The sequence below is a fragment of the Pseudorca crassidens genome, chromosome 18, assembly GCF_039906515.1.
Source record: "Pseudorca crassidens isolate mPseCra1 chromosome 18, mPseCra1.hap1, whole genome shotgun sequence".
Taxonomy (NCBI): domain Eukaryota; kingdom Metazoa; phylum Chordata; class Mammalia; order Artiodactyla; family Delphinidae; genus Pseudorca; species Pseudorca crassidens.
The window spans coordinates 61,256,737-61,279,765 of record NC_090313.1 but is presented as its reverse complement, the minus strand read 5'-3'; the positions used below and the strand labels follow the sequence as shown (position 1 = coordinate 61,279,765).

Sequence of the window (23,029 nt, the reverse complement as noted above, 5' to 3'; positions counted from 1 at the left end):
ACCATCTCCAGAAACCTCCTTTCTCTCATCTCTTAAACTGTTGTTACACTCTACCTAGCATTTGATTGTATGTGGTCTTATAGTTTTCTTATTGTTATATTTGTGTTAGTCTCATCTCTTCAGCTAAATTGTACAGTCTGGAGGAAAGGCACATCACCTGAATTTCTTCCATAACCTTCACAGTGCCTCAGTCAGTGCTTGGCATGCAACAGCTCCTGTGAAAGAAAGAAAGGGAGGGAGGGAGGAAGGAAAGGAAGGGAGGAAGGAAAGAGAAGATTCATTGAATTTTTTTGTCATTCGAGGCAGAGACCCCTTTGAAAAAATCTCTACCTGAACCCTGCTGTGAAGCTCTCTATATAGTAGGCTGTTGGTTAAACCCTTACTACCTTCTTGTTAGAATTCACATGTAGATTTTTAGCATCAGATTTCTATTCTAAGGCATTTCATAATAAATATAGATACATATGTAGGGGTGGAGGGGATACAGACCCAGATCTTGGTTTCTCATATGTGCTAAGTACAAAAAGTAAATTTCATGACTCTATTAGGCTTCTCTTCTTTCTGTCCCCTTGATATGGGTGTCCTCCCAAGCCCTGGTGCTCTAGTCTCTAAACATTCGCTCCACGGGAGCTGCTTACAAAGGAGATACTATCCAGGTGATTGTATCAAATCAACATTTCCTGAAGGAGCTTTTCCCTGAACTCCCACCAGTGACTCACAAGCAGGCTGAGGGTGTAAAATGTGGGATTATGGGACTGGAGTGGCAGTGGGAAGTTTGGGGATACTTGGGCAGCATCAGGATTCAGGGAGCCTTTTTGAAATATTCGTGGTATATGAGATTGAGCAGGTCTGTGCTGGGGTTTGGGCATGTGTATGTTGAAGGACTCCTGTGATTCTAATTTCAGAGAACCTCAGTTCCAAACCTCTTAGTAACAGTTTCTTTCTTCCTTTCTTTTTGGCCGTGCTGCGCTGCTGGCAGGATCTTAGTTCCCTGACCAGGGGTTGAACCCTGGACCTTGGCAGTGAAAGAGCAGACTCCGAACCACTGGATGGCCAGGGAAATCCCACGTAGTACCAATTTCTTATGGCGCATCTTTAAGGCCTTGTGTCAGCATGCCTTTATCATACCACTTTCTCTTTCCAGTTTCCCCATTTCTTTCAGTGTTAACACTCTCCTTCTCTCCAAGTAAGTAAAATGCCTAAGAGAATTTAATTTGCCATATTTATGCATTTAATGCATTTGATTAATAAGGGTTAAGTACTCCGGGAAGCACTCATAAGGTTATGAATTTGGTCTGCAGGCTTTTGAAATGTTTAAAATAAAAGACTCTATTAAATTTATAAATGCAGTTTAAAATGTTTAAGGAGATTTAATTATCCAACTTTGTACTGATTGTTTAATTTAATTTAGTTTCTTGACATGAGCAAACCAAATATTAATCAAAGAAAAGTGAGAGAAGAATTTGCATAACAAGATGACTAATTTAAACTCAAGGAAAAGTAGATTTTTAATTTTGTAACTTTAAATAATGGAATATCAATTTGATATCCCAGTAAGTAAATAGTTTTTTTCTACTCGTGAAGATTCCCTTTCTGTCCAAGACATAAAAACAAACAAGTAAACCTCTGTCAGTATTAAAAGACAGACCCTAAATATGTTTAAATGTAAATGACAGCTTATTCTGCACAGTCTCTTTACTCTTTATGGTCCTGAAATTTCTGGAATATAAATGATCCAACAGCCTTCTTTAATCCAAGGAAGGGAATTATTAGCACTTTAAAAAATTTCTCTGCTAACTACAGTGTTCCTTCAACCATCAGGCATGTAATATGGAATATGTTTGTATTACAAAATGAAATTTTGCTCACTTGGTTTGTAAATGATCTGTGTTAATCCAAGCCTATTACTAAATAAATTACAAAAACTCTTCTATAGCTGGAAAAAAATCTCAGACCTGGCACCTTCTCCTCTCCTCCCCCTGCCTGCCTTAGTTTCTCTTCTTGGGGGTAATTCAAGTAAAATAAAGAATTATGACGCCAGCAGATTCAAACATAAACGCAATGACTGTCTTTGATATTGGGAGAGCTGAAACTGTTCACTGCTCTTTTTTCACTGTGGACTGCGCACATCTGCTCCGGTGAAACTGCAACCTTAGCCACTACTATGGCGCAGGCGCGCAGCGCTTGGTTAAATGCCTGGCCAGGCTCCAGAGCGTCTTTTCTGCGCTTGCTCTTCTCACACAGCGGTTTACTACGCTTTAGCAATCAGCCTACACCATGGCCCATCATGATAATCTCACACTGCAGGTGGCTATGTACTTACTCGCTTTGGAGGCTTCTGGCTATTCATATTTTTGTTAAGAAAAAAAAAAACAATCCTGCTACACTACGTTCTGGATTAGTGTTAATTGAAGAGCGCCCTGTGATTGCAGGCCAATTGTAAAATACAAAAAACCAAAAACAAAAATACCATATTATCAAGTACTTATCAAGTACTTGTCTCCGTAAATCATTATGTATCAGGATTTTCTTGCTATTGTAACACCAGAATAAAATTCAGATATAAATTGTCTGGTTGAATGCTAAAGCTAATACAAGAAGCAACTCTCTTCCATCATCCCAGAATGAAAACTTTTGTGTTTATTTAATCCACTTCCTTTATCTTCGTTTTGACATTATTATAAGCATGTTATCTATTTAAAACCATAAAATAAATTCTCCTAATAAAAAGAGCACTTTTTTTTTTTTTTTTTTTTTTTTTTGCTTAGTATGTTAGGATTTCACATAAGATCTCATTTTTAGAAAGGATTTCCCTGCTAAGGAAAGTTTGAAAAGCCACTGATTTGCATCAAGCTGATAGCTTCCTAGTTTTCCTCTAGGAGTCCAGTCCTTTCAGTCTTATGTCACACACCATCAACAATATGCACTTCCTGAAGATTTCCTGGTATTTCTTCCCTCTTCAATCATCTATAAATGCTTCTTGTGAACTACTAAACTAAGTTCAAGATTTTCCACCTGGCTTTTCAGGCAGAAACAATCTGACCTTACTTTAGCTACCCAAATATGTTTTTTCCAAGTCACACACAGATCCTCGAGTCTGGGAAAGGTAACGGTGGAGACCTGCCCCCACTTCCTAACCTCCTGCTCTTGACAGATCTTGCTAATCCCCCTGCACTGAGCCACGACCAATCTATTAGAGTTGACGTGTGAAACGAAGCCCATTTGCCATCAGTTCTTTTCTACGCCCTGGTGTGCTCCGCATCTTGGTTCATCATATCCTCAAATCTGAGAGTTTTTCCCCTTCCCTTTCCCGTATCCTAATTCCTCCTTAACCTTCACAGTCCACACACCCATAGACTCTTTATTAGCTCTCTGAGTTCATGATGATCTCTTCTTCCCACAGGTTTAGAATTTAATTTTGCCTAATAGCTTTCTTTGTTCTGTGGTCTTCCCACCAGGGTCACGAACCTCTGTGTTTCTTCACAAGCTCGTGATGTCGGCAGGGATCTATTCTTGAAGGGTGGGAAGAGTTTTCAACTGCAATGACATGACCTGAATTTAGACTCAATCCTGTCTGTCACTCACTGACTGCAATTTTAACCAAATCACTTAAACTCTCATAGTCTCACTTTTTCCTTTGTAAAATGGGGATAATAGTATCTGTTGTGTTTTAGAAGAGGATGGAGTGGTCTGCTGCTTGTTTTGGCTAGCTACTTTACCACAGTCACCATGGATGTAGAAATGATCATCAACTCGTTGGCTTCAGAAACCTGATTTATTAACCTACCCGGAGTTGATAGGTTCTGAGAATCTGACTCATGAGATTCTCTTTGCTTCTTGTCTACATTTTCTCCCTAGGTGGCCTCTCTAATCCCAAGGCTTCAGATGCTTTTTATACACCAGAGTGCCCAGGAAAGTCCAGATCTCTCTACTAAGCCTCATTACTATATATCGAAATGGTCACTTGACACTTCCCCTGGGAGATTTCATGTCCTTCTCAAACTTAACATATTCAAACCAAACTCTTCTTCACTCCTTGACATCTACATTCCCACCCAGAGCCACATCTAATCTAGTCCTCCTTTGTCTCTGCTCATTTTAGTGAATGGATGGCAACTCTTCAACCCAGTTACTCAAGCCAGAATCCTGGAACTGCTCCTTCTATCTGCTTGCCTACGTCCAATCTATCACCAAGCCCTCGTAATCCTATCTCCTAAACGTATCATAAATCTGTCCCCTTCTGTCTACTGCCAACACTGTCGTCCAGGTGACTATTATCCCATGACTAAACTATTGCAGAATTCTCCTACCTAGTCTCTCCATTTCCACTTTAATGCCCCCTCCAATCCATTCTTTACATGGCAACCAAGAGGATCTTTTGAAAGGACAAATGTCATCATGTCTAATGATGGCACCTTTCCAGGCTTATTTCACATGGCCCTTCTCTCCCTTGATCCTTCCAATCTGTATTGGCCTTTCAGATCCTCAAACACACCAAGCTCTTTATTACCTTCTGCCTAACAGCTGACTCTCATTCCATTGTCTGGTTAACTCCTAGGTCCACTTAAAGTGTCAGTCAAGCCTGTGTTAATTATCTAGTCTAATATAGCACTTAGCACAAGATGCAGTTATGTTTTTGTTTGTGTGGTTACTTACTTGTCTGTCTCCCCTCTGGACTGTAACAGGAAGGCAGGAACTACTTGCCATTAACTTACCACTGCATGGTGCCTGCCATATACTAGGGGCTCAGTAAATATGTAACGACGGAAACAATGAATACATTTATTCTTTATAGTAATTAGTATACAGTTTATTTCTTTTCCTGATACCTGCAAAACTGATCAAAGGAAAAATACTTGCTTGATGAACATGGACAATTAGAACCAAGATATTTGCAAAGTGTCAGGAGAAACTTTGTTCTGTGAATTTTTTTTAATTAATTAATTTAGTTAGTTTTGGCTGCATTGGGTCTTCATTGTTGCACGCGGGCTTTCTCTAGTTGCGGCGAGCGGGGGCTTCTCTTCGTTGCTGTGTGAGGGCTTCTCATTGTGGTGGCTTCTCTTGTGGAACACGGGTTCCAGGTGCACGGGCTTCAGTAGTTGTGGCTCGCAGGCTCAGTAGTTGTGGCATGCGGGCTTCAGTAGTTGTGACTCACGGGCTCTAGAGCACAGGCTCGGTAGTTGTGGCGGACGGGCTTAGTTACTCCGTGACATGTGGGATCTTCCCGGACTAGGAAGCCATGTCCCCTGCATTGGCAGGCAGATTCTTAACCACTGCGCCACCAGGGAGGTCCCTGTTCCGTGAATTTTACCTCTCCTGTCTCACATGAGCATACCTCTTGATTGGGTTGTGCTGGTTAAACATTACCTATTTCTTCCTTCCCACTACAGTTCCTCTGCCCTACTAACAGGTCCTTGTGATTATGTACTACTGATTGGGTAATAGAATTACTCTACTACTAATAACAGTAATTACAGCCACAAACATTTATGTCATACTTTATGATTGTCTAAGTGCTCCTAATATGCATTATTTCATTTAATCTTGGAGTCTGGGCCTGAAGATGCATCCTGCTCCCTTGATTCATTGGGATGGCTCCCAAAGCTTTATCTGTGGTAGCCTCTACCCAATCCATCACTGAAGGAAGGACTACTCCAGCTGAGGGCTAAACTTACGCTTTTTTATGTTGACTTTTGTTAGTTCCACCTCAAGATGATGACGTTTTCCTCAGCACATCCTCAAATTCTGGAGACTCTTACTGTGTATATGCCTTAACTTACTGACTATAATTCCTTCTGGGATTGTTGGGACAGATAAATAAGATAATAATAATACCTAATATTTGTTGAGTGCTCACTCTGTGTCAGACAATGTCCTAAGTGCTTTATACATACTAACTTATTCAGTCCTCATAATTGCCCCAAGTTATAAGAAGCAGATAGCATTGCTGTATCCACTTATAAAGATGCAAAAAGTTTCTATAATTTGTCTCCTTGCTAGTAAGTGGGGAAGTTGAAGTATGAACCCAGCAGACTGATCCAAGAGTCCATATTCTTAAGCAACATATATGTGAATATTTATTCTTTAAGACATTTCTCCTTTTTTTTTAAACATCTTTATTGGAGTATAATTGCTTTACAATGGTGTGTTAGTTTCTGCTGTATAACAAAGTGAATCAGCTATACATATACATACATCCCCATATCTCCTCCCTCTTGCGTCTCCCTCTCACCCTCCCTATCCCACCCCTCTAGGTGGACACAAAGCACCAAGCTGATCTCCCTGTGCTAAAGACGTTTCTTCTTTAATGACATTATTCTTTAATGCATTTATCAAAATTTTAAGGTGAGCTTACTGTGTGCCAGGCATTAAACTTAGTGCAGGAACATAGCTTGCCCTCTAGTAGGGAACATGGATTTGAACAAATCATTATGAGTGTGATGTGTGTAATGAAAATGAACGAACATTGTACTGTGAGAGCACAGGACAAGAGGACCTGGTCTAATTGGGGTCAGGGAAGGCCTCCTTGAGGAAGGGACATTTTAGCTGAGGCCTGAAGGATATGTATACATAGGCTAAACAAAGGGGAAGTGAGGGAGATCAACAGCGGGACACACCCTTCCCTGAATGCTTGAGGAACTAAAGGAAGTCAAAACAGCTGGAGTTTCTAGAGCAAAGAGGCAAATGAAGTGAGGGGATGGTGGAGAACAAACCAGTTCCTATAGCAAAAGGCCTCGGGTGCCATAATAAGGATTTGGTATTTTATTCTAAGGGCCTTGGGCAACTGTTGAAAAGATTTGAAGTGCAGAGTTTTTTTTTAAAAGACTGCTTCAGCTGCAGTGAGGAGAAGGGGAGATCAGTGGGAGGTTGTTGTAGTTTTCCCGGAGAGAGAGGCTGGCTGTGTGAGCAAGCAGGGGGGTGATAGGGATATAAAGAAGTGGATGGGGTCAAAACATGTATAGGAGGTGTAATGAACAGAACTTGCTGACTGACTGGATGTGGAGGATGAGAGGGAAGGAGGAGTCAAGGTTTCTGACTTGAGCAAGGTTTTGCTAATGGAAATAGAAATGGGAACAGATTTGCGTGAGGGGATTGATGGGATGAAGGATGGAATTTCAGGGGTGTTTGAACAGAGGCAGTTGTGTCCAGCAGGCAGTTGGACTTTAAGGGTCTAAAGATGAGAAAGAAGTAATGAGCTTAGAATTTAATTCTAAGACAGACATTTTTCACGTTTACCACTTCGAAAATTAGAATGGGTCTTAAAAAGTTTGTATATTAAAAATAGTGTTTTAAGGGTGAACTATAATGGATGGTGTCTTAAAGCAGAGGATATTCTGTAGAATAAGAATAGTCTGTAAAACCATAACTAATTGGTATGTAATGGTGTTTTGAGAAGGAAGGTCTTTAAAACACTCTTTTATCTTGAAGAAAGATTGTATTTAGTGAAAGTCAAACTCGGCACGAGCACTGAATTTTGGCACAAATGCCAAACTGGTAAAGTTCAACTTAATGATGCTTTACCATAATTGTTAGTAAGCTTGAAGGGTTTGTTCTTTTTAAGTAAGTCCGATTCATTCCTTCCTCCATTTCTGCCTCCAACACAACTTTTCCTACACCATTAACTTGATTAGCAATCTCTGTCTCCACATTACAAAGGTATGCTTTGTCAACCTATGGTGGAATAATGTGTCTTTTAATTATAGGAACTGAAATTAATAGGGTTTTAATGTGGTGTGTTTACCTTTTCCCTGAATGTAAAATGCTGAGTCTTTTCCTGTAATTGTGGCAGTGTTTCACATACCCATAGCCCCCATCCTTGGCCATCTAGGTAGGAGAAGAATTAAGGAAAGAGTACACTTCGTTCAGAAGAAGAAGAGGACTCACACACATCACTTTCCTCAAATTCTACATCATCTTACTGTCTGTAAGGTGTTTTTCTGGCCAATATAGTATCTTCCATTGTGAATTTAATTTTCATTACTGTGTATATAACCTTCAGCAACCATAGTTACGCCCTACAATGCTTGGTTCTAGGGTCTTTCCCTGGTTTTCTGCTCCTTTTCTACTAGATCTTTCTGGATCCTTCAACTAAGGCCCTCCAGATCTCACATAGACCACTACTTAGTATAACCAAAACTCAAGAGAACTTTAAAAAACAGACTTGTTTCTTTTATTCTGGTAAAATATACATAACATAAAATTTGCCATCTTAACTATTCTTAAGTGTAAAGTTCCGTGGTGTTAAATATATTTATAGTGTTGTGTAATCATCACCACCATCCATCTCTCAAGGGAAGTTTTAAAAATAAACCTTTGCTTTCTAACTTGTTCTATGAGGCCAGCGTTACCTTAATACTGAAACCAGATAAAGACATTAAAAAAAGAAAACTACAGAATAAAAGAAAGATAAAAGAATAAAAAAACGAAAAAGAAAACTACAGACCAATGTCTCTCCTGGACATAAAAGCAAAAATTCTCAACAAAATATAAGCAAATAGAATCCAACAATGTGTAAAAAGAATTATATACCACAACCAAGTTGGATTTATTCCAGATATGCAAGACTGGTTCAGTATTTGAAAAATCAATCAATGTAATCCACCAAATCAACAGACTAAAGAAGAAAAATCAGATGATCACATCAATGATGCAGAAAAACATTTAACAAAATCCAACACCTATTTATGATGAAAACTCTCAGCAAATTAGGAATAGAGAGAAACTTCCTCAATTTGATAAAAGCATCCCCCAAAATCATATATCTAACAATCCACTTGGGAATTCCCTGACACTCCAGTGGTTAGGACCAGGTACTTTCACTGCCGGGGCCTGGGTTCAGTCCCTGGTTGAAGAACTAAGTTCTTGCAAGCTGCGTGGTACAGCCACAAACAAAAACAAAAACAAAAACAAAAACAAATCCCACTTAATTGTGAGGAACTATATACTTCCTTTAAGATCGGAAAAAACGCAAGGAAGTCCTCTGTCATCACTGCTATTCAACAACATACTGAAAGTCCTTGCTAGTGCAATTAGACAAGAAAAGGAAATAAAAGGTAAACATTGAAAAAGAACTTGTACTTCCTTGGTGGCAGAGTGGTTAAGAATCTGCCTGCCAATACAGGGGACATGGGTTCAAGCCCTGGTCTGGGAAGATCCCACATGCCACAGATCAACTAAGCCCGTGAGCCACAACTACTGAGCCTGCACTCTAGAGTCCATGAGCCACAACTACTGAGCCCTCGTGCCACAACTACTGAAGCCCATGCACCTAGAGTCAGTGCTCTGCAACAAGAGAAGCCATCGCAATGAGAAGCCTGCGCACAAAAAAGAGTAGTCCCTGCTCACCACAACCAGAGAAAGCCCACACACAGCAACGAAGACCCAATGTGGCCGAAAATAAATTAATTAATTAATTTAAAAAAAGAAAAGAAAAAGAAGAATTAAAACAAACCTTAACTGAGAAACAAAGATAAGCACCTCAAGTCCCTTTTAGAATGGGTAGACTTTCTTTATTCCATATTTATCTTCTATTTCAAAGATTTCTACTCTTAACTTTATTATAGCCTTCCTTCTATTTCCTTTGGGTTTAATTTGCTGTTCTTTTTCTAGTTTCTTAAGATGGAAGCTTAGATCATGTGGATTTTCGATCTTGCTTCTTCTCAAATATATATTTATATGAATTTCCCTGTAAGCCCTGCATCACAAAAGTTTTGATATGTCATATTTTCATTATTATTTACTTTAAAATAATTTCTAATTTCACTGCAATTTTTTCTTAGACCTACAAGCTATTTAAAAATGTATTGCTTAATTTCCAAGCATTTGGAGATTTTCTAGTTTTCTTCCTGTTATTGATTTCTAGTTTGATTGCTTTGTATTGGAGAACATACTTTGTATGATTTCAGTCCTTTGAAAATTTTTGAGACTTGCTTTATGGCCTAGCATATGGTCCATTTTGATGTGTCCATATGTTTTTGAAAACAACATCTATAAGGCAGTTAGTTGGTAACTGTAATGTTCCATATATCTCAATTAGGTTAATTTGATTACTTGTGTTGTTCAAATCCTTTCCCTGTTTTTGCACTTTTTTTTTTACATCTTTATTGGAGTATAATTGCTTTACAATGGTGTGTTAGTTTCTGCTTTATAACAAAGTGAATCAGCTATACATATACATATATCCCCATATCTCTTCCCTCTTGCATCTCCCTCCCACCCTCCCTATCCCATCCCTCTAGGTGGTCACAAAGCACCGAGCTGATCTCCCTGTGCTATGTGGCTCCTTCCCACTAGCTATCTATTTTACATTTGGTAGTCTACATATATCCATGCCACTCCCTCACTTCATCCCAGCTTACCCTTCCTCCTCCCCGTGTCCTCAAGTCCATTCTCTATGTCTGTATCTTTATTCCTGTCCTGCCCCTAGGTTCTTCAGAACCACTTTTTTTTTTTTTTTTAGATTCTGTATATATGTGTTAGCATACGGTATTTGTTTTTCTCTTTCTCCCTTAACTTCACTCTATATGACAGACTCTAGGTCCATCCAACTCACTACAAATGACTCAATTTCTTTTCTTTTTATGGCTGAGTAATATTCTATTGTATATATGTGCCATATCTTCTTTATCCATTCATCTGTCCATGGACACTTAGGTTGCTTCCATGTCCTGGCTATTGTAAATAGAGCTGCAATGAACATTGTGGTACATGACTCTTTTTGAATTATGGTTTTCTCAGGGTATATGCCCGCTAGTGGGATTGCTGGGTCGTATGGTAGTTCTATTTTTAGTTTTTTAAGGAACCTCCGTACTGTTCTCCGTAGTGGCTGTATCAATTTACATTCCCACCAACAGTGCAAGAGGGTTCCCTTTTCTCCACACCCTCTCAGCATTTATTGTTTGTAGATTTTTTGATGATGGCCATTCTGATTGGTGTGAGGTGATACCTCATTGTAGTTTCGATTTGCATTTCTCTAATGATTAATGATGTTGAGCATCCTTTCATGTGTTTGTTGGCAATCTGTATATCTTCTTTGGATAAATGTCTATTTAGGCCTTCTGTCCATTTTTGGATTGGGTTGTTTGTTTTTTTGATACTGAGCTGCATGAGCTACTTGTAAATTTTGGAGATTAATCCTTTGTCAGTTGCTTCATTTGCAAATATTTTCTCCCATTCTGAGTGTTGTCTTTTTGTCTTGTTTATGTTTTCCTTTGCTGGGCAAAAAATTTTAAGTTTCATTGTAAATTTTAAGTCTCATTGTTTATTTTTGTTTTTATTTCCATTTTTCTAGGACGTGGGTCAAAAAGGATCTTGCTATGATTTATGTCATAGGAGTGTTCTGCCTGTGTTTTCCTCTAAGAGTTTTATAGTGTCTGGCCTTATATTTAGGTCTTTAATCCATTTTGAGTTTATTTGTGTGTATGGTGTTAGGGAGTGTTCTAATTTCATTCTTTTACATGTAGCTGTCCAGTTTTCCCAGCACCACTTATTGAAGCAGCTGTTTTTTCTCCATTGTGTATTTTTGCCTCCTTTATCAAAAATAAGGTGACCATATGTGTGTGACCTTTTCTCTGGGCTTTCTTTCCTGTTCCATTGATCTATACTTCTGTTTCTGTGCCAGTACCATGCTGTCTTGATTAATGTAGCTTTGTAGCATAGTCTGAAGTCCAGGAGCCTGATTCCTCCAGCTCCAATTTTCTTTCTCAGGATTGCTTTGGCTATTCAGGGTCTTTTGTGGTTCCATACAAATTGTGAAGTTTTTTGTTCTAGTTCTGCGAAAAATGTCATTGGTAGTTTGATAGGGATTGCATTGAATCTGTAGATTGCTTTGGGTAGTATAGTCATTTTCACAATGTTGATTCTTCCAGTCCAAGAACATGGTTTATCTCTCCATCTGTTTGTAATATCTTTAATTGCTTTCATCAGTATCTTATAGTTTTCTGCATACAGGTCTTTTGTCTCCTTAGGTCGGTTTATTCCTAGGTATTTTATTCTTTTTGTTGCAATGGTAAATGGGAGTGTTTCCTTAATTTCTCTTTCAGGTTTTTCATCATTAGTGTATAGGAATGCAAGAGATTTATGTGCATTAATTTGTTATCCTGTTACTTTACCAAATTTGTTGATTAGCTCTAGTAGTTTTCTGGTAGCATCTTTAGGATTCTCTACTATAGTATCATGTCATCTGCAAACAGGGATAGCCTTACTTCTTCTTTTCCAATTTGGATTCCTTTTATTTCTTTTCCTTCTCTGATTGCTGTGGCTAAAACTTCCAAAACTATGTTAAATAATAATGGTGAGAGTGGACAGCCTTGTCTTGTTCCTGATCTTAGAGGAAATGGTTTCAGTTTTTCACCATTGAGAACAATGTTGGCTGTGCGTTTGTCATATATGGCCTTTATTATGTTAAGGTAAGTTCCCTCTATGCCTACTTTCTGGAGGATTTTTATCATAAATGGGTATTGCACCTTTTTTGACTGCTTGTTCTATCAGCTAATGAAAGAGGTGTTAAAATCTCCAATAATGATTGTGGATTTATCTATTTCTTCTTTTAGTTCTGTCAACTTTGCTTAATATATATTGAAACTTTGCTACTTTTTTTTTTTTTTTTTTGTGGTATGTGGGCCTCTCATCATTGTGGTCTCTCCCGCTGCGGAGCACAGGCTCCGGATGCACAGACTCAGTGGCCATGGCCCACGGGCCCAGCTGCTCCGCGGCATGCGGGTTCCTCCCGGCCCAGGGCACGAACCCGTGTCCCCTGCATCGGCAGGTGGACTCTCAACCACTGCGCCAACAGGGAAGCCTTTTGCTACATTTTTTACAAATTACTTATGCATTATAAATTCTTAAGTGTATTACAAATTTAGGACGTTTTATCTTATTGTTAATTGACACTTTTTTCATTATGAAATGTCTCTTTTAATCTCTAGAAATATTTCTTTCTCTAACATCTCTGTTGCCTGATATTAACATTGCTACACTAATTTTCTTTTGGTTAGTGTTTGCATGACATATTTTTTTTCTATTCTTTCTTTCTTTAAAACTTTATGTCCTTACATTTAAGTTGAGTCTCTTGTAAATAGCATAGGGATTTTGCTTTTTTATCCAAAAGGAATTTTTGTCTTTTAATTGGAGTAATATGGAGAAATAATCTACTAACATTTAATGCAATTATTGAAATGTTTATATCTACTGTCTTGTTGTTTCTATATCTGTTCTTTATTCCTTTGTTTCTCCTTTCTTCTCTGTTTTTGGGGGAGGAATCAAGTATTTTCTGTTATTCTGTTTTTTCCTCCTATTTTAGCTTACGGGTTATTTGCTTTTAGATACTCTGTATTATTTTATGTTCCTTCTAAAAGGGAGGCAGCTAGTGCAGGCAGATCACCTTAATCCTGTCAAGGGTTAGTTTATTAGCTTTGGTCTCTTTCGGTTTTGCCTTCACTACCAGGCTCAGGTCTTTCTGAGGGCTCAGTCAGGAGTTTGAGTGTTGCTATTTCCCTTTGGTGTGCCTTGTACTCCCACGTCTATCTCATTAATACCACACTGCTGCAAAAACGTTGCACAGTGCATCAGCCTCCCAGCTGCTGCTTTCTGTGGGTTCTCTTGCCGTCTCTGCTGTGCTTGCTCAGCTTAAGAGCTGGCAAACATCTCAAGGAGAGATTGCATATAGCCTTCTGGGTTCGCTTCTCTGACATTTCCTTCTCTCTGGGATTATATCACTTGAGTCTCAGCCACTTTGGCAGCTTTGAACTGCAATCTGGCTCCTTAGCCCAATAGAGTAATAGAGTAGCTGCCCTGTACTCTGTTTCCTGCCCTGTGAATTTGGCCAGGGTGAATATGGAGCTCACCTTGCTGTGCTTACCTTCTCTTAGGGATAAACTGTGTTGGTCACTCTCCAAATTCCTTCAAGTGATGTGTTATGTACTTTGTCCAGCTATTAGCAATTTTCACTTGGTTCGATATAAGCTACTATGTTATGGCTGGAATCAAAAGTTTTCCTTTTTTTTTTTTTTTTTGCTGCACCCCGTGGCATGAGGGACCTTAGTTCCCTGACCAGGGATCAAACCCCTGCCCCCTGCAGTGGAAGCACAGAGTCCTAACCACTGGACTGCAAGGGAAGTCCCAGAAGTTTTCCTTTTTTAAATACAAATATCGAATTATAATGCTGTACAGCTGAAACTAACAAATGTTATATGTCAATTATATATCAATTAAAAATAAATAAATAAAATAAAGATATCTAAAATTTTTACCTCTTTTACATTTTGCACACTCTATATTATAAATAAAAAACCTAAAAGAGCTCAAGAGACTGAAATAAGGAAATTACAAAAGCATAAAAATTGAGTTATTGGACTTCCCTAGTGGCGCAGTGGTTAAGAATCTGCTAGCCAATTCAGGGGACACAGGTTCGAGCCCTGGTCCAGGAAGATCCCACATGATGCGGAGCAACTAAGCCCGTGTGCCACAACTACTGAACTTACGCTCTGGAGCCCATGAGCCACAACTACTGAGCCCACATGTAACAACTACTGAGCTCACGTGCCACAACTACTGAAGCCACGCACCTAGAGCCCATGCTCCACAACAAGAGAAGCTACCGCAATAAGTCCATGCACCGCAATGAAGAAGTAGCCTCTGCTCGCCGCAAGTAGAGAAAGCCGGCGCACAGCAACGAAGGCCCAACGCAGCCCAAAATAAATAAATTTATTAAAAAAAAATTGAGTTATAGATCACAGAACTCTAGTCCTAAACTAAGACCATCCTCAAGTCTTCTGCACTCAACATTCTGTCTGGATCAAATGTTCTTCCCGTCTCATCTTCAGTTTGGTTCTTTGGTGAAAGCTTTGTACTCAGACTGAGAAAGCCAATGTTTGGTCTCTGAACTTCTATATAAAAATTATCTGATCCTGGAGAAACCTCTTCCTTTTACCACTTTGGGTTTGTCATTAGTCAAGGAGGATCACCATTAATGTCTGCCTGCCTTAAGTCTTTTCAGGAACAAGCAGGACAAGTGCTTGCCCTGTCTTCCTAACAGAGCTGGTATGAGATCAGCTTAGCTGAGAAGGCAGGGGTCGCAAAGGTGCCATCCCCGTAGAGATGTGGGTGCTTTAACAATTTCCTAGCTCTTGGACAATTTCTTCTCATGCTCTGTTTTTCTTTTCTCCCCTTAATTGGAGCTGTAGATTAGACACAAATATGATTGCTGTTTCCTCCCCTATCTGGGAAAAGCCAGATGTCAGTCGTGTAGTGGAGCTGAATTGTGCTGGCTCACAAGAGCAAACTGTTTGTGTCTTGTCCCAATTCTTTATTCAGTGTTGGGAATATTTATACCACAGAAATTGGCAAACACTACAAATCAGTGTTTGTTTGTTTGGTTTTTTCCTGGGGAGTCATTTGTTAAAACCTTTACCAGCACATGGGGTAGTACCGTGGCCCAAGACAAAGGCATGCCAGAAGAAGAACAAGCTGGGTTTTTATGTCTCTGTTGGGATTCTGCTCATATTTTTAAAAAATTGAGATGAAATTCACAAAGCATAAAATTCACCGTCCTACTCATCCTTTTTGAAGTTCATTCAAGCTCATGGGTTATCGCCTCTTTATTTATTCTTCATTATAATATTTTATTTTTGCGACAGTAATACATTTACATGGTTCAAAATTCACAAAGTACAAAAGAATATCCAGTGAAAAGTCTCCCTCCCACTTCTGTCCCCCAGCCATCCCATTTCCCTCCCTAGAGAACACCAACGTTACTGAATTTTTTGGTGTACTTTTTGAAAATTATTAAATTAAAAGGTTCTTAGACTGTTTAAACTCTCTCTCTCTGTCTCTATGCTCTGACCTCGTTTTTCTTCATTTAACCAAGTATCTTGAAGATGGTTCCATCCCAGTACATACAGAACTTCCTTATTCTCTTTTATAGTTGCATGTAATCCATTTACACATAAACAGTTGTTGTGCATTACTTTGAACGTATCTACTTCTGCATTTGTGTGGATATATCTGTAGGACTAATTTCTACAAGTAGAATTGCTTGTCAAAAGTTATATATATTTGGAATTTGGACGACATTGTTAAATTGACTTTTGTTTAGACAGTACTAATTTACACTCTCATAAGCAATGGGTAAGATGCTTGTGTCCTCACAGCCCTGCCCACAAACTGTGTCAACAAACTTTTTGTTCTTTGTAAGTCTGATAGGGAAAAAAAATGATCTATCAGGGTAATTTAAATTTCCTTTCTTTTTATTATGATTGAGGTTGAGCATCTTTTTATGTTTATGTGTTATATCTGTATCCTTTTTTGTGAACCCTCTGCTTGTATCCTTTTCCTATTTTTTTCTGTTGGGTTTTGTTACTCTTATTAAATTTTAGATGTTCTTTTTGAAACAGACTCACAGTTATAGAGAACAAACTAGTGGTTATTCCCAGTAAGTGGGGAGGGGGAGGGTCAAGATAGGGGTGGAAGTTAAGAGGTGCAAACTACTATGTATGAAATAAATAAATTACAGAGATATATTGTACAGCACAGGGAATATAGCCAATATTTTATAATAACTATAAATGGAGTACAACCTTTAAAAATTGTGAATCACTATGTTGGACACCTGAAACTTACATAATATTGTAAATCAACTCTACCTTAATAAAAAAAAACTAGGAGTTCTTTTTATCTGAAGGAAATTACCCTTTTGTGATAAGAGTTGCAAACACTTTTTCCCAGTTTGTCATATGTCTTTTGTCTTTGTTTCTGGTGGTTTTTCTCATGTATTTTTAAAAGTTTATTTCATATACTTGAATCTACCAGTTTTATATAGTTGAATCTTTTATGGCTTCTTGGTTTTATATAATACTTCCTCACTCCCAAAACTATTAAAAAACCATTTAAAAAGTTAACCCATTTTTTTCTAGTACTTTTATAGTTTCATATATATATTTAAATCTTTGCTTCATAAGGGTTTTATTCTGTTTTTTTCCATGTGGCTATACAGTTGCCTCAATATTATGAATTGGATAATACATCTTTCCCTCCACTGTTTTGAAATTCCATCTTTAGACATTAACTTGTAGAGGAGAAAGCTAGAAGGATTGGTACCTGCCATTTAGACAAAAGAGAGCTCTTCCTGTCTTTGGGAAGTGACAGTAGAGGCATACACCTACCTGCTTATAACAGTAGGTTTCTATGTTTGCTCTAATTTCCTATTATGAATTCTGTGTGTGGCAAGGATGGGACAGGGGACACCAGAGTTCTTAGGACAGGTGGGAAACTGAGTTCACAATTTGTTGATTTTGCTGTTCCTATCGTTCTTCTTTTAGGGAGGGGGGAAGTCATAGAAATGAGAGGAGTAATTGAATGCAGAACTAAGCTTCTTTCTGGGCCTCTGCTTTCAACCACTTGGTTAACTTCCTTTATCAAGAAGTTCCTTGTCTATTTCTTGGGTAGCATCGATTTTGCTATGAACTATAACCACACAGAACAAAAACAGAAATGGTGACTCATAGATTTTGTAATGCATATTACAGAGAAAGTAAAGTTCCTGTCCATAAAATAAAACATTTTGACCACTGTTTTGGAGAACGTAGAATTTTTCTCTTAACCAAAGCTAACCTTGACTTAGAATCTGTAGATAGTGGAACGCTTCAACGGTCATTGTTTATCAGGTCAGGAGAAGAAAAGAAAAAGAGGAACTGGGCTTCCCTGGTGGCGCAGTGGTTAAGAATCCGCCTGCCAATGCAGGGGACACGGGTTTGAGCCCTGGTCCGGGAAGATCCCACATGCCGCGGAGCAACTGAGCCCGTGCGCCACAACTACTGAGCCCGCGGGCCACAACTACTGAAGCCTGTGCGCCTAGAACCCGTGCTCCGCAACAAGAGAAGCCACCACAGTGAGAAGCCCGCGCAACACAACAAAGAGTAGCCCCCGCTTGCCGCAACTAGAAGAAAGCCCATGCACAGCAATGAAGACCCAACTCAGCCAAAAATAAATAAATAAAAGAAAGAAATAAAAAAAAATTCTTAAAAATAAAAAAGAGGAACTGCAGATAGCTGACAGAGTGACTGGAGGTTGTGGTTCTGTCACATGCTGGTTCCTGGAAATGGTGTAGGACCAGCAGAACCAGCAAAGAGCCTTGTTGTCTGGGAAGGTGAGCAGCCTAGGCAGTTTGCTCACTCTGCATTGCACTTTATCCTCAGAATGGAGTGCTGAGCTGCTGACTGGAGCTGGGAGGTGTGACAGGCAGTCTATTGGATTTGGCATCCCTATAGGGGAGAAGAGGGTTAGGAAAATAAAAGTAAGGTAATCCTCCAAAGTACTCCTAAACACTCCTTAAAGAACCTGGAATGACCTGCCCCTTCTTCTACCACGTACTCTGCCTACATGGCCCTGTAGTAGCTTCTTTACCCTTTGTGGGGTCCTTGGTGTTAATTTCAATTTGATTTCACCTGCATGCACTGAGGTGGAGAAAAGGAGGCCAACAGGGAGGAGAGGCACATTGTGTTGTCCCAACCCTATAGAATGACTCTGGGCTCCAAGTAGGTCTCCACCCAAGGGAAATCTTAGGTAGGGTATAAGTAGTGAGCAAATTGTGGGACCCCTGGCTGCTGCTTCCTCCCAGTAGATTGCTGACCAGAACTGACTTTAGCATAATAGAAGCTTGTTCTTTGAAAAACTGGGAGGTAGGGGAATCTTGTCCTTAGTCTTATTTTTTTCAACCCCCAACTTACCCCTTACTGCCCTTGCACGCTCTCTAGGTTGTCCTGCAGTCGTCAGCTACTGATACATGATCCCTTTACTCTGAAGGTCATGAGACAGAGGTAAGGACCTTTTTCCTTGTCATAGCCACTGGCCCATCAAGTAAGAAAGGCCAAGACAGTGAAATAACTACATCCCCAAGTGAAATATTAAACCTATGTGATGTAAAGAAAGTACAAAACAAGTAAGTACGTATAACACAAACACAAATTACATTCCTAATACATTTGCCCATTGAGGAGGAGAAGACAAGAATTGTACCAGTAGAGAAAGTAGGGAGAAAAGAAAGAGACAGGATATGAGAAGGGCCATGGATTCAGTGCAGGAAAGTGACAGTGTTGACTCTTGTATGTACTCCCCTCTGAAGTGTCAACATTTTAAAACCAAGTATTTCCAGTTTTCATTGCTTTCATCCTTAATTATAAAGGGTCAGTTTCTTTTTTTCTTTTTTTTAAAAATATTTCTTTATTTAGGCTGTGCCAGGTCTTAATTGTGGCATGCATGGGGGATCTAGTTCCCTGACCAGGGATCGAACCTCGGCCCCCTGCTTTGGGAGCTTGGAGTCTTACCCACAGGGCCACCAGGGAAGTCCTGAGGGACATTTCTGATTGAGGCAACCAAATCATCATCCACAGTGGAAATCATTTTCTAACCTGCAAAAGTAGGTCAGCTACTTACTTTGAACTAAAGTTAATTACCCCAAGGTTCTATCAGAAGCCAGCTGTTACCGGCTAAATGTGTGTGTCCTCCCAACCTCACCCTGACAAATCCGTATGTTGTAGGTCAGGCTACAACAGTGTGATGTTATTTGGAGGTAGGGACTTCGGGAGATCATTAGGTTTAGATGAGATCATGAGTGAGGACCCTCATGATGGGATAAGTGTCTTTATAAGAAGAGGAAGACAGAGAGATCTTGCTCTCTCCATGTGCACAGACAAAGCCATATGAGGACACAGCAAGAAGGTGACATCTACCAGCCAAGAAACATTCTCACCAGAAAATGTTGGCACCTGGGTCTTGGACTTCGACCTTCCAGAACTGTGAGCAATAAATGTCTGTTGTTTAAGTCACTCGGTCTCTGGTATTTTGTTATAGCCTGAGATGACTAAGACACCAGAGGACTGAAGACAGGCTAAAGGTCATGGTCATAGTAGTAGGGTGTGGGGGGATGGAGTATGTGTGTGTGTGTGCGCGTGTGTACGTGTATGTGTGTGCCAGGAGTCTGCATTTAAAAGTCATCTCAAAAAAAAAAAATTGCAGAGGAAGGAAAACTCCCAAACTTATTCTATGAGGCCACCGTCACGCTGATACCAAAACCAGACAAAGGTACTACAAAGAAAGAAAATTACAGACCAATATCACTGATGAATGTAGATGCACAAATCCTCAACAAAATACTAGCAAACAGAATCCAACAACACATTAAAAGGATCATACACCATGATCAAGTGGGATTTATCCCAGGGATGCAAGGATTCTTCAATATACGCAAATCAATCACTGTGATACACCATATTAATAAACTGAAGATTAAAAACCATATCATCTCAATAGATGGAGAAAAAAAAATAAAGTCATCTCAAAGAGTCTGATTCCAACAAGAATCACTGGCTGGCCTCATATTAAGTATCTGCATTTTGATATAGGTCTCTTAAATGCCAGGTTGCCTACAAAACACAAAGGAATTAGTCACTAATGGTGGAATTTCAGGTGCTGCTACAAGTAAAGATTTGTTTCGTTGGGGAGAGGAAAGAATTTTCCAGTCTTTGTCAAAGAAAAAAAAAATTTTTTTTTAAATTTTCAACTCTGCCATAGGTCAGAGATGTTCTTCCTATAAGAGACCTTTTCTGGACCTTTTTATGTGAAAATATTTTTCCCTTATTTCTCATCTCCTTTCTGACCTTGTACACATGCTAAGTGGTGCTTATTAAGTAGCTCTTGCTGGGAAAGGGAGAGGTTGTGTGTGTGTATGGGGGCAACCTCTCTTCAGCTATCATCAGCTACTCTGGCTCTGCTTCTGCAGGATGACAGGGAGAGTCCCACCCACTGTCACTAACACCCTGTTAATGCACTTAATTGCTGTCCCCCTGAAGCATCTCCTAGCATAAGCACAAATGTGGTACATCCCCCCTTCCTCCCATTCCAACTGATAACTAATGAAGCTGGTGGTGATGGTGTTGGGTTTGGGGGGGGGGTGTCGATACTGAGGGTGAAGGTGGAGAGTGAGTCACTTTCTACTCATTTTCTAGAACCTTCCACAGCAGAGTACCATTATTGAGCTGGCTAATGTAGGCTCTTAAAAGTCAGTAAAGCCAGTGCCAATTTCATCCCTAAGAACATTGTTGGTTTGGGGGCAATGATTTGCATTTAATGAAAACAATAATTTTCCACAGCCTCTAGAAAACACAGCTTGGCTCTATTGTGGTGGAAGGGGCTTACTTTCTTCCAAACCAGCGCAGGGAAGTTTTCAAAGCTCAGAAACTTTCGTAACTATCTGTGGATTAGTAACTACAGATGGAAATTTCTTCAGCAGCTGGTTGAGGAGCGATGCGAGGGTAGCCAGCACTGGGAAGATTCTTGCCTCGTAAAGCAGGAGGAACTGATGTTCTGTAACCGCTTTTGTAATACCAGTGGGGAAACCGATTACCCTCCAGGTAGGAGCACTGCGGCTGGTTTGTTCTGGATTGTCATGCCTGCTTCCTTCTCAGCCCTTGCTTTGTGTCAGCTGCAGTCCCATCTCTCTCTCCGTTTCAATTCCAGAAACGCGATTTCCCTGAAATGACTCTTCTCTGACAACCTGGGCACCCCTGGCTGCCTCTGGCCACACCCTGCTTAGACGGCAAATAAACAAATTTCATTTGGGCTCCCAAGTGGAAATAACAGAGAGTCATCAAGAACAGAAGGCTGTTGCCTGGGCCTGTTCAGAAAATCCCCTTTGCCGAGCAGGGTGCAGCTGTCTCTCCAGCTCCCTGGTTATGCATCCCTTGTCAAATTATCAGGAAGTTTAATTCTGTCAGATATTAACCCTTGTCCTGAAGGCCTCAGTTAGGAATAGAGATGAGGATGGAAGGTAAAAGAAAAGAAAAGAGAAAGAGAAAGCACTTGTAGAAAGCAGACAAAGCGGGAGACACCAAGTAAAGGAGGATCTGACGGGGGGAGGGGAGAGAATGTTAGCCGACCAGGCCATTTGGCAGGACTCGGGGGGCTTCAATGGCACTACCTGCTCCGAGCATGTGCACCAGCTGTCTCATCACTGTGGCTCTTATTTCTTGTCATAGAAAAAATACATTTACCAAGTGAAAAAAAGTCAGGTTAAAAACAACGTGTACAGTATCATCCCCCTTTTAAATATATGTTGGCATAAATATCTGGAAGGCTATAAATAAAAAGTTCAAGTGTTATCTTGGAATGGTAGGGTTCTAGATGAGTTTTAATTTTCTTCTTTTTGCTTATCTATATTTTCTAAAATGAATGCCTATTGTCTAATAATAGAAAAGTTAAACGTATACTAAAACGTGAAGGGAGAGGACAGATACAGAGGAAGAAAAATACGGAGCTGAGGGAAAGAGGCAAAGTTTTTTGTCTGTGAGGTCTGTGATAATCCAGATATTTAATCAAGCTGTTCATTTCCCAGTATTAATTGTCTGCTCTTTGCAACTCAGGGTAGCCATTTGACCACTAGTTAGAGTTTTTTAAGGCCTCTAATTTTTAAATCTGTGGAGCTGTATTTCTTAACCAGAAGTGCACATGGGAATCATCAGGTAAACTTTTTCAAAATGTCTTCACCAGGGTCCCATCCTCAGAAGTTCCAATTCAGAATGTCCAGGTAGGTGCCTGGATAAGAGTCTTTGAAAAACCTTCCCAGGTGTTCTGATCCTCAACTCATCCTGGTTGAGAATTACACTGTGTGCAAGATCTGGGATACTGAAGAAAAGTATTAGAACTTCTAATTTTATTTATTTTCTATTGCACCATTTAAAAATCTCTAGTTGTTTATGTATTAATACTGTATATGATATTGTTACAGTAAGATGTGTATAATTTGCAAATAAATTTGAATATTTGAGGGCATGTTAAAAATGTTTTTCTTATAAGAGTGTCAATCAAAAGATTTGGAGACAGCTGCTTCAGAGAATTCATTATGAGTGGCTAACTCAAGTATCCAATCAAACTGGAAATTCTCCTCCTGGCTGAGATAGAGAAATGTCACATGACTACCTATGACTCATTTTAACCTAACTTGTTTCCTTCTTAGAGGTGTATTGCTATTTACTGGTCT

The 23,029-nt window shown here is 39.6% G+C and overlaps 1 long non-coding RNA gene across 1 annotated transcript in view; it reads left to right on the top strand.

Annotated features, from left to right (window-relative positions):
- Nucleotides 1-22,816, top strand: part of LOC137211325 (uncharacterized) — a 126,297-nt gene extending 103,481 nt beyond the window's left edge. Inside the window, exons 9-11 of the long non-coding RNA XR_010937030.1 lie at nt 18,750-18,934; nt 19,685-19,790; nt 22,540-22,816. This is a non-coding gene — a long non-coding RNA (uncharacterized lncRNA). The remainder of the gene's footprint in view (nt 1-18,749; nt 18,935-19,684; nt 19,791-22,539) is intronic.
- Nucleotides 22,817-23,029: the final 213 nt, after the last annotated feature.